The following is a 16,262-nucleotide window of genomic DNA, read 5'->3' on the forward strand; positions in this document are numbered from 1 at the left end:
GCGCCTATTCCGCGTCGTACACGCCCCATGACTACGGCCAAGTGCTAATTGCTGTTGATAAAAGACACTTTTTGTTCTCATTTAAGAACCGACATAAATAGTGCACACAAAGGCTTATGTCAGTCAAACGTATTTCTTTTCAATAAACAACTATAATGACGCCCCTTATTTGCATAATGTCGTATGTGACTTAAGTACGCACACGTATAAACTGTTAAAATTCATTGAAATTGGATCATTTAAAAATATTCTGCAGAATGACAAAACCACAAACTTACTTTGTTGCCATGCCAGCATGTGACGTGAGCATTTCATCGCAGCATTATTTTGCTACAAATAATAATGTTATGACAAAATTACTTTCTGATAGAATTGGTAGATTGAGGTAAAAAAATCCCTTGACTTTGGTTTAAAATAAAATTTCAAGAATTTGAATTTGAGATTGAATTTCTCGGTAAACATTTTTGGTCGGAAGAGGTACTTAAAAAAAGGGTCTCGGAGTTTCTCAAATTCTCCGTTATTTATTTCTGAGAAAAAAAAACTTGTACATTTTCAAGAGATAACGCGTACCATATTTTTTCTCCAAATACTATAATTTTTGAAGTTCTGTACTTTAATTCCACAATTTCAACAAAAGATAATTATTTTTGTCTATGGCAAAATGCAACGTCACGTCACGCCTGTTGCGTTCTGTGTGCCACAATAAACATGACCAATTGCATGCATAAAATTGATATTAAACCCCAACGAGAAGACTCCGAACCTGGTGCAGAAGGGAAGCAATGGTTTGAGGTATCTGTGAATCATGATCCAAACAGAAAACTGCTTACCTACATAAAGCAAGAAAACACAGACGAGGCCGGATACACTTTTGAGGTTAGTTTTTCATAACGGGATTGTTACACGTCGTAGTTTTGTTTGTTTTAAGATGTGTAAATAACAGTGTATGTATTTGTGTAATAAAAACCGCGTGCGTCACAGTTCCACCGGCCTACATCACCCGTATAACCCCAGTTAATTTTGCTGCTAACACTCTCCCTCCAGCTCGAATTCGTAACTATCGACTCGTGTGGTCGACAACCGTGTGGGATGACAAGTTAGTATCGCCCGTTTCATGCCGTATACGATAATACCTATTTTTGAAGCCACTCGCTACGGACTATTTTAATTCGCGAGTGACCAGTTGGCAACATCGCCAAAACCGAGAAAATCGGTGTCTATGGTACGAGATGAAACGTCAAAAATGAAATGTCAAACGAAATCATTATTTTTGTTGGTTATGTTTGTGTATAATTACAATATTCGATTGATTTAGTATAATATGATATAGATATATGTACGTAGAATATAACCTTACATAAATGCGAAACCATATAATATTATTACACTGTAAAACAAGATTTAACAAAATAAACACAGTGTCTTCAATAGCATTTATTTTTATGTAGGTATTTATTCATTACAAACCATTATAAAACATTAACATAATTAATTGAACTCAAGATAACAGAGTATTAACTAACATTGTGAATAGGTAATATAATAATTCGGCATCTTTATTGTTTATAAATTGGTAATTGCCGTGTTCTTTCCGTCAGCGAACTCATTCATTTTGACGTTTTGATTTTCAAGGTCACTGTCACATACGAAACGAAATATCAAAATAAACATGGAAATCGGGAAATAGGTAGGTATATGAATTCACGTCCTTCGTCGTGCAAAAGTAGCAAAAGAATGGAGAGGTTTCAATTAAGTGATCTTAATTGAAATGAGGTAGGTAAGGTTATGTCCGTCTCAACATTATACCTACCTACCTACGACTTTTTAATTCTCCATGGATATAATATTATAAACGTAATAATGTGTCAAAATATAACATACATCTTCTATGTCTTTGATTAATTTTAATCTATACAACCATATTCATTTTTTCGCATTGTAAACTCTTCACGCTTGTAGGTAGGTAGTAACATTAAACTTACGATAATAAACCTATATGGCGTGAGAATTTGTATAATATATCTCACAAGCTCTTTGTTTAACCGAAAATTACGTATAAATAGTGCATCACTGAGTGAAAAAGCATTTTGACATAAGTTAACATAATTATTTGATCTGTTTCGCGGATGATTACGTGATCCTAAAAGTGCAGCAAAAGTAGCTATTTATGGGATTGACATATTTTACAATAATTGGGTGAACGATACAAATCTATAGCAATGCTTTGGCGAAATATAAAATAATAATATGTAGGTAATTATTCTCGCGAGCCCAATAATAAAATACTATCTTTTCGCAGCCTAACCTTTCACTTTTATTTGACAGTTCAAAACTAAACTGCGTTATCGGCGCGAGACATCAGTGCGCATGCTCACATACTCAACTCGTATGGGGGACTATGGTCACGAGTGCCCTTTGGTATGGGCAATAATGTCGACACGGATTATGACTAATTCAGGTAGTGATAAGTTTCGACATGCCATATTTCGATAACCTACGTCACTTTCGCGAATAACTACGATGTTTCACACGACTCGCAAGCTCTAAGCCCTCTTTCAGACGGGATTCCGGTGTCGAGCCACCGGCGTGGCTCGATTCCGCATTTACACATAACTAAATGGGAGCGTTCAGACGGAAGACACCCGTATCGCACTTTTTTTAAGCCACCTGTGTGGCGGAGATTCCGCATTTACACATAACTAAATGGGAGCGTTCAGACGGAAGATACTCGTGTTTACTAGAATCGCACACTTTTCCTTTGCCCGCCACAATGTCAAGCCGCTCGAACTCATTATTATTTGCAAACGCGGTTTTTATTACCTTTTTTTATTCATTGCCTCGGTCGAAAATCCGGCCATCGTAATAATAATAATAATTAATACAAAGACCGCTTTGATGCGGCGACACGTGTGCTATTATTATTATTGAAATTGAATTTATCATTGAAACATAATTAATATTAATAGGCATGTTTTTTAGCTAAATAGAAATTTCTTCAAAATAAAATGCATAAATGAAAACAGTGTTTCATACTGATCCAGATTCTGAAAAAAAAAATATTATTCTGTTTTCAATAAAAAAGACAATTTACAGATGGTGGTGTTGGTGAGAAAATTTCTTACGATCGATTTGATGAAATTCATTATTGACAATAGTTTATAATCAAATAGATCAGTTTGGTCGAGCATCTTCAAAATACCTACTTAAGTAGGTATGTAAAGAAATAAATACTAACAAGTTTTTCTCTCAATATATTTACCATACTTTGTCGTGTAATCATTTTTATTGCTGAAGCCAGGTCTAATTACCTATTGTCTTTTCATTGAACTCCTCGGCGCTATTTATTTTGTAAATTTTAATTTATCATTGACGCATAATTAATATTAATAGGCATCTAAAATATCTCAAATTATGTGATTAAATTATAGGTACACAACTTTGGATATTTTATAGATAGGAAATATATTTTTTTATTTTTTGGTTAGGATGGGAATAATGAAGTTTGTATTTATCGAGCGTTCATCACTACAATGTACAATACAAAATTTGTCATTGATAGGGAACCTTTTTCTTAACATACGGTAGGTGAATTTTAAACACAGCAAATTTTTCTATGATAAAATTAGGCAATCTCATAATGTATATAAATAAGTACAAATATCACCAACAAGTTAATATTAATTTAAGTAAACAATCGAAACCGACGTTCTCTATAATTTTTTTTTATTCAATAATATGTACCTATATTTGTTACTGTCATTCAATTGAAAATTTACGCTAGGATAAAAGCGCTTGTATATCAAAATTATGAAATAAAATGTGGAAAAAGTAAAAAAAATAAAAACCTTTTATTTTCTAAAAGTGTTTTTTGAATGAAATATGTAGGAAGGTACCTGCCGTTGCATGTCATGAATCATGTGTCTTTCTACGTTATATATATTTAAATCAAATAATAATACCTCAGTAGCGAAGGGTGGAGGTAGGCTTTTAAGATCCACTATATATAGTGCACACTAAACTTTATCAGGTATTAGTATTTTTTTCATTGAAATAACACCACAATTTACAGAAGCTGTTGTTTCGTTTTTTTAATTCAATTAAACCCTGCGAAACCAAGCCATAATAGATAATAGTAAAAAAATACCTATCTATAAAATATCTAAAATTATGCAATTAAACCATACATAACTTTGAATATTTTAAAGATAGAATAATTTTTTTTTAATCTTTTATAGTTTGGTTTAGACAAGGCTTAATGAATTAAAAAAAACAACCAACAAAATGTGTAATGATATTTATTCTTAATCCAACGAAAACAAATAAGTATGAATGAAAAGGTATGCACAATTTTGTCGTAACGCCCAAAATATACCAAAATTAGTATGGTTTGGTTTAGGCAGGGTTTAATTGATTTTAAAAATCTAACCAATAATATCTGTAAATTGTTCAATAAAAACAAATACGTATGACTAAAAAAGTCTAATGTGCACTAATTCTGGCGGATCTTAACAGCCTACCTTCACCCTTCGCTCCTGTAATACCTAAATACATGATTGAATAGAACGGGCGTGTGTTCTTCTAGAAATGAACGCTAGCCTGCATTTTATCTACTTAACGTCTTATAACTAATTTAATCACGGTAAGTGGTATAGTGTGACATTTCGGATTAGTAGATATAAAATATTCTAAATCTAAATAAATTAACGTTTAGTATATTTTAGTTAGTTATAGTATTACTTTAGGTAAATATTAGTTGGTATTTGTATGTATCTATATTAGTTATAGGTACCTGCGAAAAAGCTATTAGATATAATATAATTATTAAACAACGTATTCTATACGCATTGTATAAAATAAATGGTTTGTTATTGCTGCATCGACTAAAGAACATTTTTATTGCGGCAAGTAATTTATTTATGATTCAACGTCGTAATAATAATACGTAATAATACGTACCAAGAGATGAATATACCTGTCGCCTGCTGCTTCGTGGACTATGAAAAGGCATTTGACAGTCCTCATCGTGAATCTCTGTGGCAAATTCTGCTAGGATATGGTGTCCCACGGAAACTGGTCGCCGTGATAAGTGCTCTCTACACCAATACAGAGTGTCGCGTGAGAGCAGCCGGAACATCCTCTGACCTCTTTGAAATCACGTCAGGAGTCAAGCAAGGATGTGTACTTGCGCCCTTTCTTTTTATCATCATGATGGATTTCATAATGCGTAAGACGGTTTGCCCCGACAGTGGGATACGCCTACATCATGATGACACAAGCGATCTATGCGAAGAAAGACTGTGCGACTTGGAGTATGCAGACGACGCAGTCGTGTTTGACTCGACGATCGAGAGGTTGGAGGTGACCGTGAACAGGCTAGCCGCGAACTCGATGCGTGTGGGTCTTCATCTGAATGCCGCTAAGACCAAATCCATGTGCAGTGCTGCTTGCATCGACGCCGACACTCCTCTGCGGGTTTCTGGTCTGCCCGTCGAGCTGGTGTCCAGATTCAAGTACTTGGGTGCCACGGTTGCCGATGATGGTGGTATTTCTAGTGAGCTTGGAATCCGCATGGGTGTGGCGGGCTCTGCGTTCAACCAACTTGGAGTCGCATGGAGGTCAAGGCTGTATTCTGTGAGGACCAAATGTCGTTTGTTTAACGCGTGCGTGCTACCTGTGCTCCTGTATGGCTGTGAGACATGGCATCTTACTAAGCTTCAAGAGTCACGGCTTTTGAGCTTTGAGAATCGATGTCTCCGCAGAATCTTAGGGGTACATTGGTACGACCGCGTTACAAATATCCGAGTTCGTGAGCAGACACAACAGCCTTCGGTGATTGAAGTTATCACGAAGAGACGATTCACGTGGCTGGGACATGTATTCCGGATGCCGCCAAAGAGTGCGGCACTTCGTACCCTTGTGGCACAGCCTCAAGGGTTCCGTCGCCGTGGCCGGCCCTCCCTCACCCTGCAGCGATGCTACAAAAGCGACCTACGTGCTGCAGGTCTGACATGGCGGGAGGCACAGGAGTTGGCGATGGACCGAGGGAAGTGGCGCCAACTTGTGCTTGCCCTATGCCCCAATGTTGGGACGTGACAGGGTGAAAGAAGAAGAAGAAGAATAATAATAATAGTATTGTATTCGTCGACCAACATGTGATTATTATTATATTATTATTAATTAGACGATCGTAATGAAACCGCACCATTTAAATTAAACCGCCTAACGCAAAATTGGTTTTACCTTTCACATTTTGTACTGTGTTCTCGAAATATATTTAGAAATTGAACGATCTTTTGACTTATAGATATGAAATTTTCGGTACATGTAGGAGAAGGGTGTACAAAATGGCATAGTGTTTAGTTTAATGATAAAAAGAATATCAAAACGTATAATTTATTATAAAAACGGAGCACGAATAAAGTAAAACTACTTTAAAAATAAGAAGTAAAAACGTGTAGTTAAAAATAATTTCACCCCTCCGGTTGTACAAAATGGTAAACGACATAAATATTTGTCAAAAATAGAAACAAAAATATATTATCAAATAAAAATTTCATATTTTGACATTCAATTTCCACTGGAAAAGTAGTCATAAATCTTCCAAGATGTTTATCTCCGTTTTTATTGTTTTATTTCTATTTAAAAAATGCCTTCTTTACGTTCTTCCATTCATTTTCACAGCTTAAACTGCCTGATTTATTTTCATTGTATCCCATGTCTCTTACAGAGTTTTACGTAGGTAATTTCGGAACATAATCTTTCAGAAACAATAAAATCACATAATATGCCGTTTTAGCCTACCATAATGTATGCCATTTTATCCCAATCAAATGAATTTGGCAAATTCGTTAAAAAAAATGCAGTTTACACTTCAGTAATTATGATAAATTTACATCGTAACACTAATAACGGCTACTTAAGCTGGTTTATATATATATATATATAGATTTAATAATATAAAATACATGTAATATTACCTCTTGTCGACAAGCTGCAAAAATATTCGTTTGGTTCACAAATCTTTCCACTGTATCTTCTTGTACGGCTGTTTTGAGTAAACTCAATATGGCTGAATATTTAAAAGAAGGGTCATGCATTGTTCCTGAGCTAGTTGCATCATGTTAGACTGCACCATTTCGCCAGTAGAGCAAAAGTTTATTTTTCCCCACTGTGCCATTTTGAACACATTTCCCCTACTATGAATGATAGACTATTAATCCTTACAGCGCTGACAGCACAGCTGTTGTATCCTCATTTGGTGGCCATTATATATAATCAGCATGTTATTTAAACGTGGTATTTAAATAATAATTAAATGTTCCGTGGTGAAGCGATTAAACGTAATAATTAACTCAAATCATATAATTTTGCACTTGTGGCAGTTTAGTTGTGATGGTGCGATATGAATTCAGTGGCTGCTATAGCCACTGCAGTGTAGAGTGGCTGGATTCTTCGGTGGCTCGACACCGGAATCCCGTCTGTGAGAGCTCTAACATAAGGCCCCTGTACTTCAAACTGAGTTTTCTTAACAATTGATGGCACATAATATCATTGTCATGGTTATTGATATCATTGCCCACAAACAATGCATTTATTTCCGTAAAATAAAGTCAGCTGCTGTAAACATGGGACTCCGGATAAATGAAACACACAATACATTCCTGTTCTCGACAGTGCAACAAATGATAATAAAAGATTTATTACTGGTGGTGACCATTTTGAAACCGGATTCATTTGTTTGCCTAGGGTCCGCTGTCAAAGTTAAAGTTAAAGTAAACAATTATTTTTAAAAGTAGGCAATGCTCTTCTTTTTCTTTGTTCGTTGTTTTTTTTAAACCTTTTTTACAAATAGCAGAAATTAGATTAAACAAATTAATATTTAGAAAACAAAAATGTAATACAATATGTTTAAGGAAAATTCTCTATAATTAAATGATTTCAAAATGAAACCGAATAAGAAACATGAGATCTAATAAACCCTTTTTGGAAAACATAGCATTAAGTTCAAGTTAAACAAATATTTTTTTAATAGTAGGCAATGCTCTTTTTTTTCATTGTTCATTTTTGGTGAACCATTTCCACCCATGGTGACACTGTAGAATGATTTACATAAAATATTTATTGTTTTTCGTTTGTTGTGGCATCTTTTAATTATTTAGTTTTGTACAGTGGCAATACGTATATATTATCTATGATCATGACACGTGAGAATAAAATATGGATGTAAAACGCGAGTGTAATATGGAGGAATCTGAAACAGAAAGGCAGCCTTGTTCTGGTGTACCTACCGATTAAGCATTTTAACAGTCTTGACTCTCGCACGTTTGTAAAGAAAGAAAATATCGACGAATCCAATACTTAATTGCTATATTGAGGTTAGTTTTTGACAACGAATTGTTATTTTTATAATGTTTGAGACTTTCACGGTTGTTTTTTTTATCGTAATAGATTTTTGGGTTTCAACCGTGTGTACTTTTTCCTTCTTTCCTCGACATACCGGGCTCGTTCCAGAGGCCATTATCTCTTCAGAGGACATGACAGGACAGGAGCCCGATACGTCGAGGAGAGAAGGAAGATGTACACATGGTGGACACCCAAATATCTGTAATGTATTGTTATTTTGACAACTAATTCCGTTCATCATAAAGGTAGTAGGAACATCATAGTACTTAAGTATATTATTTTCTTTATGATTTGCTATTTCGTGTATCCAAGCATTGGAATGTGATATTTTAATAAATTGTACTGTAGGTCTATTCTTAACGGTTGCCTATCACTTAAGCACATTTCCGTTATTTTCATTGGTTCAAAAATTAACACAAAAGAGATTCTAAAACCAAAACAGAATCGACGGCTATCTCTAATTCATAATACGGCGATAATTTAGGTTAGTAGATTTCATGTTGGTCAAGTTCGGATATGTTCGCGCTGCCAAACCCAAAAGGATAAAGTCGAACCAGCGCCATATAGTCGGTAATGAGCCAAATACAAGAATTTTGTATTTACACGTCAGGCATATCATCATAACCTACAATTTTATTAGACAATATTATGTCGTTGCGACTGCAGAACAATATAGTCGAATCTTGCATCTCAATTCTCAATGTGGACAGTTGACGTAATCACTCTCGTTCTCAAAGTTGGCACGGCTAAGAGACGGGATGTTAAAAGATGGGTATCACTATTTAACAGTTAAGACGGTTAACTTTTTACATAATTAACCGCCAGAATACCTACCTACGTAAAGTGATAAATGTAATATATTTATGACAAATAACTCTTTTTTGATGTCAGGATAGGCCTGCAGCGCATCTATTCTATACACAATTATTCGGCCACTACAGCAGCTATCTAGGGTACCCACTTTTTATCGAAGTATTAGCACTTATTGTAACAATTACAATAAGTTAGCCGTCAAAACTGTCTATCTCGCTCTAAAATTTACCACAGCTAAAAGAGGTAGGTACTGTTTGTTATAACAGCACTTTTTGTAATTGTTACAATAAGTGCTAATACATCGATACAAATCTACACTAGATGGCTGCCGTAACCCCCGAAATCAGTATTGTGTATAAATAATAGATGCGCTGGTGTGTATAAATCACAGTGAGTGTTAAACAATCAACAAAAGTGACATTTACACATTATTTGCGTGTCCTTTCCAAAATTTCTTACAAAAATAGTATTTATAAAGGTACCTATATTATTTTAACTGTTATTATGATCGCATGGTTTTTATTATGTGGTTTCATTTTAGTACCAAGCAACGGACCTGACTGATGTAAAACCCGAGACTGACCTTCGCATTGATGATATCAAATGCGAGTTTGTCGAGGACATATCACACCCTTCATGTTATATCGAAGAACCTCAACCTGGATGCTCGTATTCAAATTATCCATCAGTACATCAGGTAAGTTAAATTGTATATGTCAAGCAGTGATATCCTGTGGGCATAGGCAGGTCATGCGTTGCAAAGGGGTAGCACATTTTAAAAGTTTTTGAGAGCAACGGTAGTTTTCCATAGAGCAGACGATATTGTGAATAGAAATTATCTTAAAATTTAAAGAATAATCCTGTCAATGAATGGATATTTTATATGGTTTCATTGACATCTTTTGCACTAGCTGACGATAAGATCGTTTTAAAATTAATCCTAAAAAATCGCGAGTAACTTGTTCGTAAAATATGATTCGTATTGGATCTCTCACGGCTGTGTGAGTGTGAGAAAATGAGAGAAAGTGAATTCACACGCTGTTAACTCGTGAGTAGTTTCTTGTTATCATTGCATAGTAGGATAATAGTCTGTTAATCAATGCCCAAAAGAACGCAAAAACATAGTTTCAACGAAGAATGGGTATATAAATGTCTCTTTTTGGGTTCCATAGTTCACTTGCCGCCCCTTAGCAATGAATGTCACCATTTGCCTGTTCTGCTCGACTTTTGACTTTTGAAAATCGATTTCTCCGCCGAATTAATACGACTGCGTTACAAATACTGGAATTCTTGAACGGACACGTCAGCTCTCGGCGACTGAAGTTGTAATGAAGAGACGATACGAGTAGAGGATCTTGATAATCTCACAATAAAGTTAGGAATTCCAATCCCGGGATCCCGGAATCCTGAGCTATTTTTGATACCTATGAATCGCGGGATTGATAAACATAATCCCGAAACTTTTGGGATTGATTTTTTTATCAATTTTTATGGAAAATAAAATAAAAACGAGAATATGACAGAAAAAATACTTTTAATAACAAATAACTACATTAGAAATAAACTGAGTTTGAATGAAGTTTGATTTATATCCATGTGTAAGTTGCCGAATCATTTTATTTTTTATATAAATTAATAAAAATGAGAAACATTGGAAAAAACGATGCTTAGCATTATTAACAAAGTAATTCCACCATGATCTCATACGTTTTACGGCAATTTCATACTTGGCTGACTAATTAGATTTATGAAGCGGAAAGGCCATAAGTACACCATGATTTGCTTTACTATTTTAAATCTCGCTAACCCATTCATTTAGTCTTTACTATCAGAAACAGCAATCTCATATTAAATTCACATTATTATTTATATTACAATATTATTTACTCCATTAAACTATATTATACAATATTAACAATAAATGTCTTATATAGTATAAATTATACTAGATTTATTTTTGACCGATTTTATCAATGTTATTAATTGTAAATATAAAATTTTATATTAATAATGGAAAAATGCCAATCCCGGGACCAGTCCCGGGATCCCGGGATTGTCAAATTGTAATCCCGAAATCCCGGTATCGGAGTTTTGGTTCGGGATTGGATTCCCTAGTCACAATCATCAAATTGAAATTTGGCTTAAAATGTGAGGAAATAAATATAAGTAGTCAACATTGTACGTATTGCGTGCACTTATATTATATTATTGTGATATTTTCAGATTCTGGCAACTAAGATGGTAAATATTAAATCTGAAAATGATTTTAATAAAAACCCCATCGAATTTGAGGGTGTCAACATTAAAGACGAAATTGTAGATGATGTTTCGAGTCTCAAATTGTCTCAAAGGATAACAAAGGTACAAGCAACTTGCGATGATATACAGATTGACGAGCAAGATATTAAAAAAGAGCTTAAAATATGTATTGAAAGATACACAAATATAGACGCTGTCACGGGTAAACCAAATAATATTCAAGCAAAACCCGTTATAAACACAGATCAACAACAAATATTTGTGTGCAAAATATGTCTTGATATATTTGAATCATTAGTCTTATTGAACCTTCATAAAATGTTGCATGTAAAAATAGTTATGAAAAATACATATTCTGGTGCCAAGTCATGTAAGTGTGAAAAATGTAATTACTCGTGTTTAACTGATAGTATCATGAAAATACACAAAAAGACTCCTCGCGGAAAGATATTTAAATGTGGTGTTTGTAATTTTTCATGCAAAAAAATTGGTCATATGAAATATCACAAACTGACTCACTCTGGTGAAAAGCCATTTAAATGTGAAAAATGTTATTACTCAAGTATATCATCTAGCAATATGAATAGACACAAACAGTCACATTCCGATGTGAAGCCCTTTAAATGTGATCAATGTCCTTACTCAAGTAACTCACATCGTTATATGAAATGTCACAAAATGAAACATTCTGATGAAAAACCATTAAAATGTGATACGTGTAACTTCTCGTGTATACAAAGATGTCATCTTAAAATACACAAAATGACTCATACTGGTGAAAAACCATTCAAATGTGGTGATTGTGATTTTGCGTGTATAAGATCTAATACCCTAAAAAACCACAAGATAACTCATTCCGGAGAAAGACCATTCCAATGTGACGAATGTGATTACTCATCTATAACATCTTATCACATGAAAAGGCATAAAACTACTCATTCTGGTAAAAATAAGCGGTAAGGATAATAAACTTAATTTTAAACATGTATCCAAAATATTTGAATAAAGAGTTTCCCACAGAATGGGTCAGTACATCTGGACAGCAATTTATTGTACAATTCCTAAATAATTAATTTAATAAGTAAGTTAATAAGCATATTGCAAATGTAACGAGTATTGTCACTAAGAGATATATTCTCTGTGACCTTCAACCATCGTGGATAAACTAATCCAAATTCAACACTGGCTGCGTGGAATAGAGCATAGACGAATAGGCGGGGGACGGCGAAAGTGACGCGGGCAAACTTGGCGTGTCGAGCGACGCGGACGGTCTTCTAGTTGTTACCGTGGGCGGAGACGGTCGGCCTCCGGGGCCGCAGAGCCAAACTTCTTCTAGTGCGTACCTTGGTTGGAGGCGGACGGTTTTCTAGTTGTTACCGTGGGCGGAGGCGGTCGGCCTCCGGAGCCGCAGAGCCAAACTTCTTCTAGTGCGTATCTATGTCAGTGGTTGCAGGAACACTCAACGTGTAAAGATGATGTAATTCCTATTACATCAGGCGGGACTGGAGTGGGCCCGCGTGCTACCGCACGCGGGCGAATGTAAATATGTATCAGTGTCATTTCTGTTAATGTATAGTTCGTAAGATTAGCGTAGGTATAGGTTAGCGGCGGAGAGGCGCGGTGGGCGGTATCCGTTCTTTTTATATAGCCTGTTTTTAATGTTCAAATGTGTTACTGTATTTCGTTGTTAAATGTTGTTCAATATAGCGACTTAATCCATAATCATTCTTTTTATTCATACATTAAATTCCCCAACACAGTAATGGTCTTTTGCAGTTGTTTCCCGTTCAAAGAAAAACTTGCTGGCGTCCATCCGGAAGGATGGAGATCGCCTAATTGGTCAATAAAGCGTGCAACAGTCATTCCAGACTCCATCAGAGTCTGGGAGTCCACGCCATGGAAGCTATTTCCTAGCGTGGATTTTACTGCTTTGAACAGGGCGCGGATTCTCCCCCCTGAGTAAGAGTACCTCATGTTCTACGCCAAAATGGTGGCAATCAGGTGGGTGAGTTAATGAGCAAGGTCGATGAGCAATAATAATTCCATAACTCTACAGTATGTAGATATAAGTTTATAAGATACCTGGCTATAAATGTTTCATTACACATTACCTACTAATACCAAATCTACCTTAACATATAAATGTCCTAATTCTCTATTGAAAATCTAAAATAATATAACCAACGTCAAAATACCCATGGAATAAAACAGTAATGCATCCCAACATCCCGCAAGTTCACAACCACTGGGCCGAAAAATAAATTTCACTTGGCAAGAATATCAACCCAATAGAGAGTAAGCTAATGATCTTCGACATTGCAGCGCTGAAATTCAACGGGACTTTATGATCCTACATTATGTATTTAATCAAACACAGAATCTTTAAATACCAATAACGGAAGGCTGATGTTTAATAATGATTACGATATGGAGTATAGTTATTGCCGGAATCTAAATTAACAAAGTTATAAATAAATAAAATAAAAGAAAATCTAGCAGCGACTCTCTCCTAAATGTAATGAATGTCATCATGTACATTTTCTTAATACAATTATTATAAAATTATTTCATAGGTACTAAATCTTAATCTAACATCGAGTACATAATCCTATGTTATTCGTCATCAATCATGTTCTCTCGTACGGCTCAATCGATCTTACGTCCCTTTCACACACCATTAAATTATTATAACTTCACGGACCCGAACAGAAGCACATAGAGTAGGTGTGTAAACGCTGCATTTGTGTGTGAAAAGTCTGTTTTCCACGATACAATAATATATTTACATATGTACATCATTCCGATACACTTCTGAGAAAATATATTATGTACCTATAACCAATAGGAAAAATCTTTTTGAAAAAAGTAAGACACCCCACCCCGCAAGTATCGAACCTGCATCTTTCGGGTATCGCGACCATCCACTATGCTAAGGCGGCATACTTAATTTCGACAAATTTTAACAAATAGCTTTTAATACTCTGTTAAGCTACTATTGGCGATCAGCTTTTGTATTTTAAATTAAAGTAGGTATTACTTTAATTACTGAATCAAACATTCTTATAGGGCAAGTTTAGGAACAGACACACATGAAAAACTTGGTAATAAACATTGGTGCGGAGTTGGATGAAAGCAATTATTATTATCTTCATAGCAGAACACTAAGTCAGATGAAATATCATAGTTATGCGCAATTCATGGCCCTCTATCAAGGTTAAGGGCATGTTCTATAGTATATGTCCCCAAATGGTATTCCGCAGAATCCTATGGTTCTGCAAGTAAAATAAAAGTTCCGTGTCGGTAGGTAGGTACTTTAGGTGATTTTTAAATAAATCCAATTGAATTATTATTTTCGACACTCAACTTCACATTATAAACTATAAATCACTGATCGCAACCCCCTTTTATGGCAGCCAAATAACATGCGACCATTCGCTATAAGTATTGGATAATTATATTGCATATTAGTGAGGTCACACCAACATTAAAAAATACAATAATTCTACGAGTGAATTATCATTTTTAAATTACCTATATCAATCATATCTCGTAAAAATGCATCACGCAGCCTCATATTTTTTAGTAAAATACCACCGCAGACGACTTTTTTTTTACTATTAGAGCAAATTTGTGGTGTCTGTTTATGTCACTTAACTGACCGAACCCCTAAGCTCAACCCTACGGGCTAGCTTACACTCACGATAATCGAATGTTTCGAGTTTTATGCCACCACTTGTAATTAGTCAAAATAATCGTTCACCACAGTAGGTAATCAAAATATAGCCATAATTAGGCTTACTATACGTCCCGGTTTGGAATCCTGTCCCGGCTGTTATTCCGCGTATGAATGATTGGCAATAATACCTAGGTAAATTTATTGTCATGATTGACCGTAGACAAAATTCGTATTTTTTAAGCACTAACGACAATTCAAATAGAAATATCGAGGGCTTATGTCCCCCTATCCTACATTTTATTCCGAAATTGACTTGTTCCATGAATAAAGACACATCTATGGTCAAAATACTGAGGCTTTTTGTCTGATACAAACGCTTTATTTTTCAAAATAATGATAACCACTATCCCTCTGGTGATAAATATTCTAATGTAACAAACTCTATCCCACTTCCCGCCATACTATGAAGGCGAACTAATACCATCTGAAAATAAAAATGATAAGTACATATTTTTCTGACAATTTATTGCCGATTACGTCTGCAATAGATGATGACATGACGTATGAGTGTGATAAAAATGTAATGGATTTAGAATTGGGTGCTTGCTATGAACTTGAAATACCGTTTACGTGTGAACCAGAATGTGACTACCTACCTATGTTCCTCTCAATAGTCATGCAAGTGTGAACTCTGAAACAGCATCTGTAGTAGCAGAAGTTGAAGAATCGTTGGCATGATAACAAGAAATTGGTAATATTCACCCTACCAATATTGACAGAGCAGACAAATTTTCTCTCAGCAGATAGCCAAGAGACTTTAATAAAAGAGGTTGAAATTAAAACAAATGGGCATTCTTCATTATTAATAAATTTAAATAAGAGATAGGTAAGATATACTTTTTTTCCTACCGACTTACAACATACCATTAAGTACTTATTGAGAAAAGGGGAAATCAAACGCCGGGTTTGTTTTGGCCACGAAAGGCGTTTATTGATACAAGGCGACAGAAATACAGGGTTAGGTACGATTATGAGAAGGTATAATATAACTGGTACAGGGTCGTGGTATGTAAAGTTCTTTTTGCATAAATCTCAGTCTATTAATTAAATT

General features: G+C 35.0%; 1 long non-coding RNA gene across 1 annotated transcript; it reads left to right on the plus strand.

Moving 5' to 3' along the window:
• The first annotated feature begins 8,202 nt into the window (after positions 1-8,202).
• On the plus strand, positions 8,203-13,195 carry LOC147080110 (uncharacterized). The gene is made up of 3 exons (XR_015072185.1): positions 8,203-8,375; positions 9,758-9,913; positions 11,440-13,195. It is a non-coding gene; the product is annotated as an uncharacterized LOC147080110 (long non-coding RNA).
• Positions 13,196-16,262: the final 3,067 nt, after the last annotated feature.

Source organism: Rhyacophila brunnea, unplaced genomic scaffold (assembly GCF_057557595.1).
Source record: "Rhyacophila brunnea isolate RB1 unplaced genomic scaffold, BYU_Rbru_1.0 scaffold_1, whole genome shotgun sequence".
In the NCBI taxonomy this organism is placed as follows: domain Eukaryota; kingdom Metazoa; phylum Arthropoda; class Insecta; order Trichoptera; family Rhyacophilidae; genus Rhyacophila; species Rhyacophila brunnea.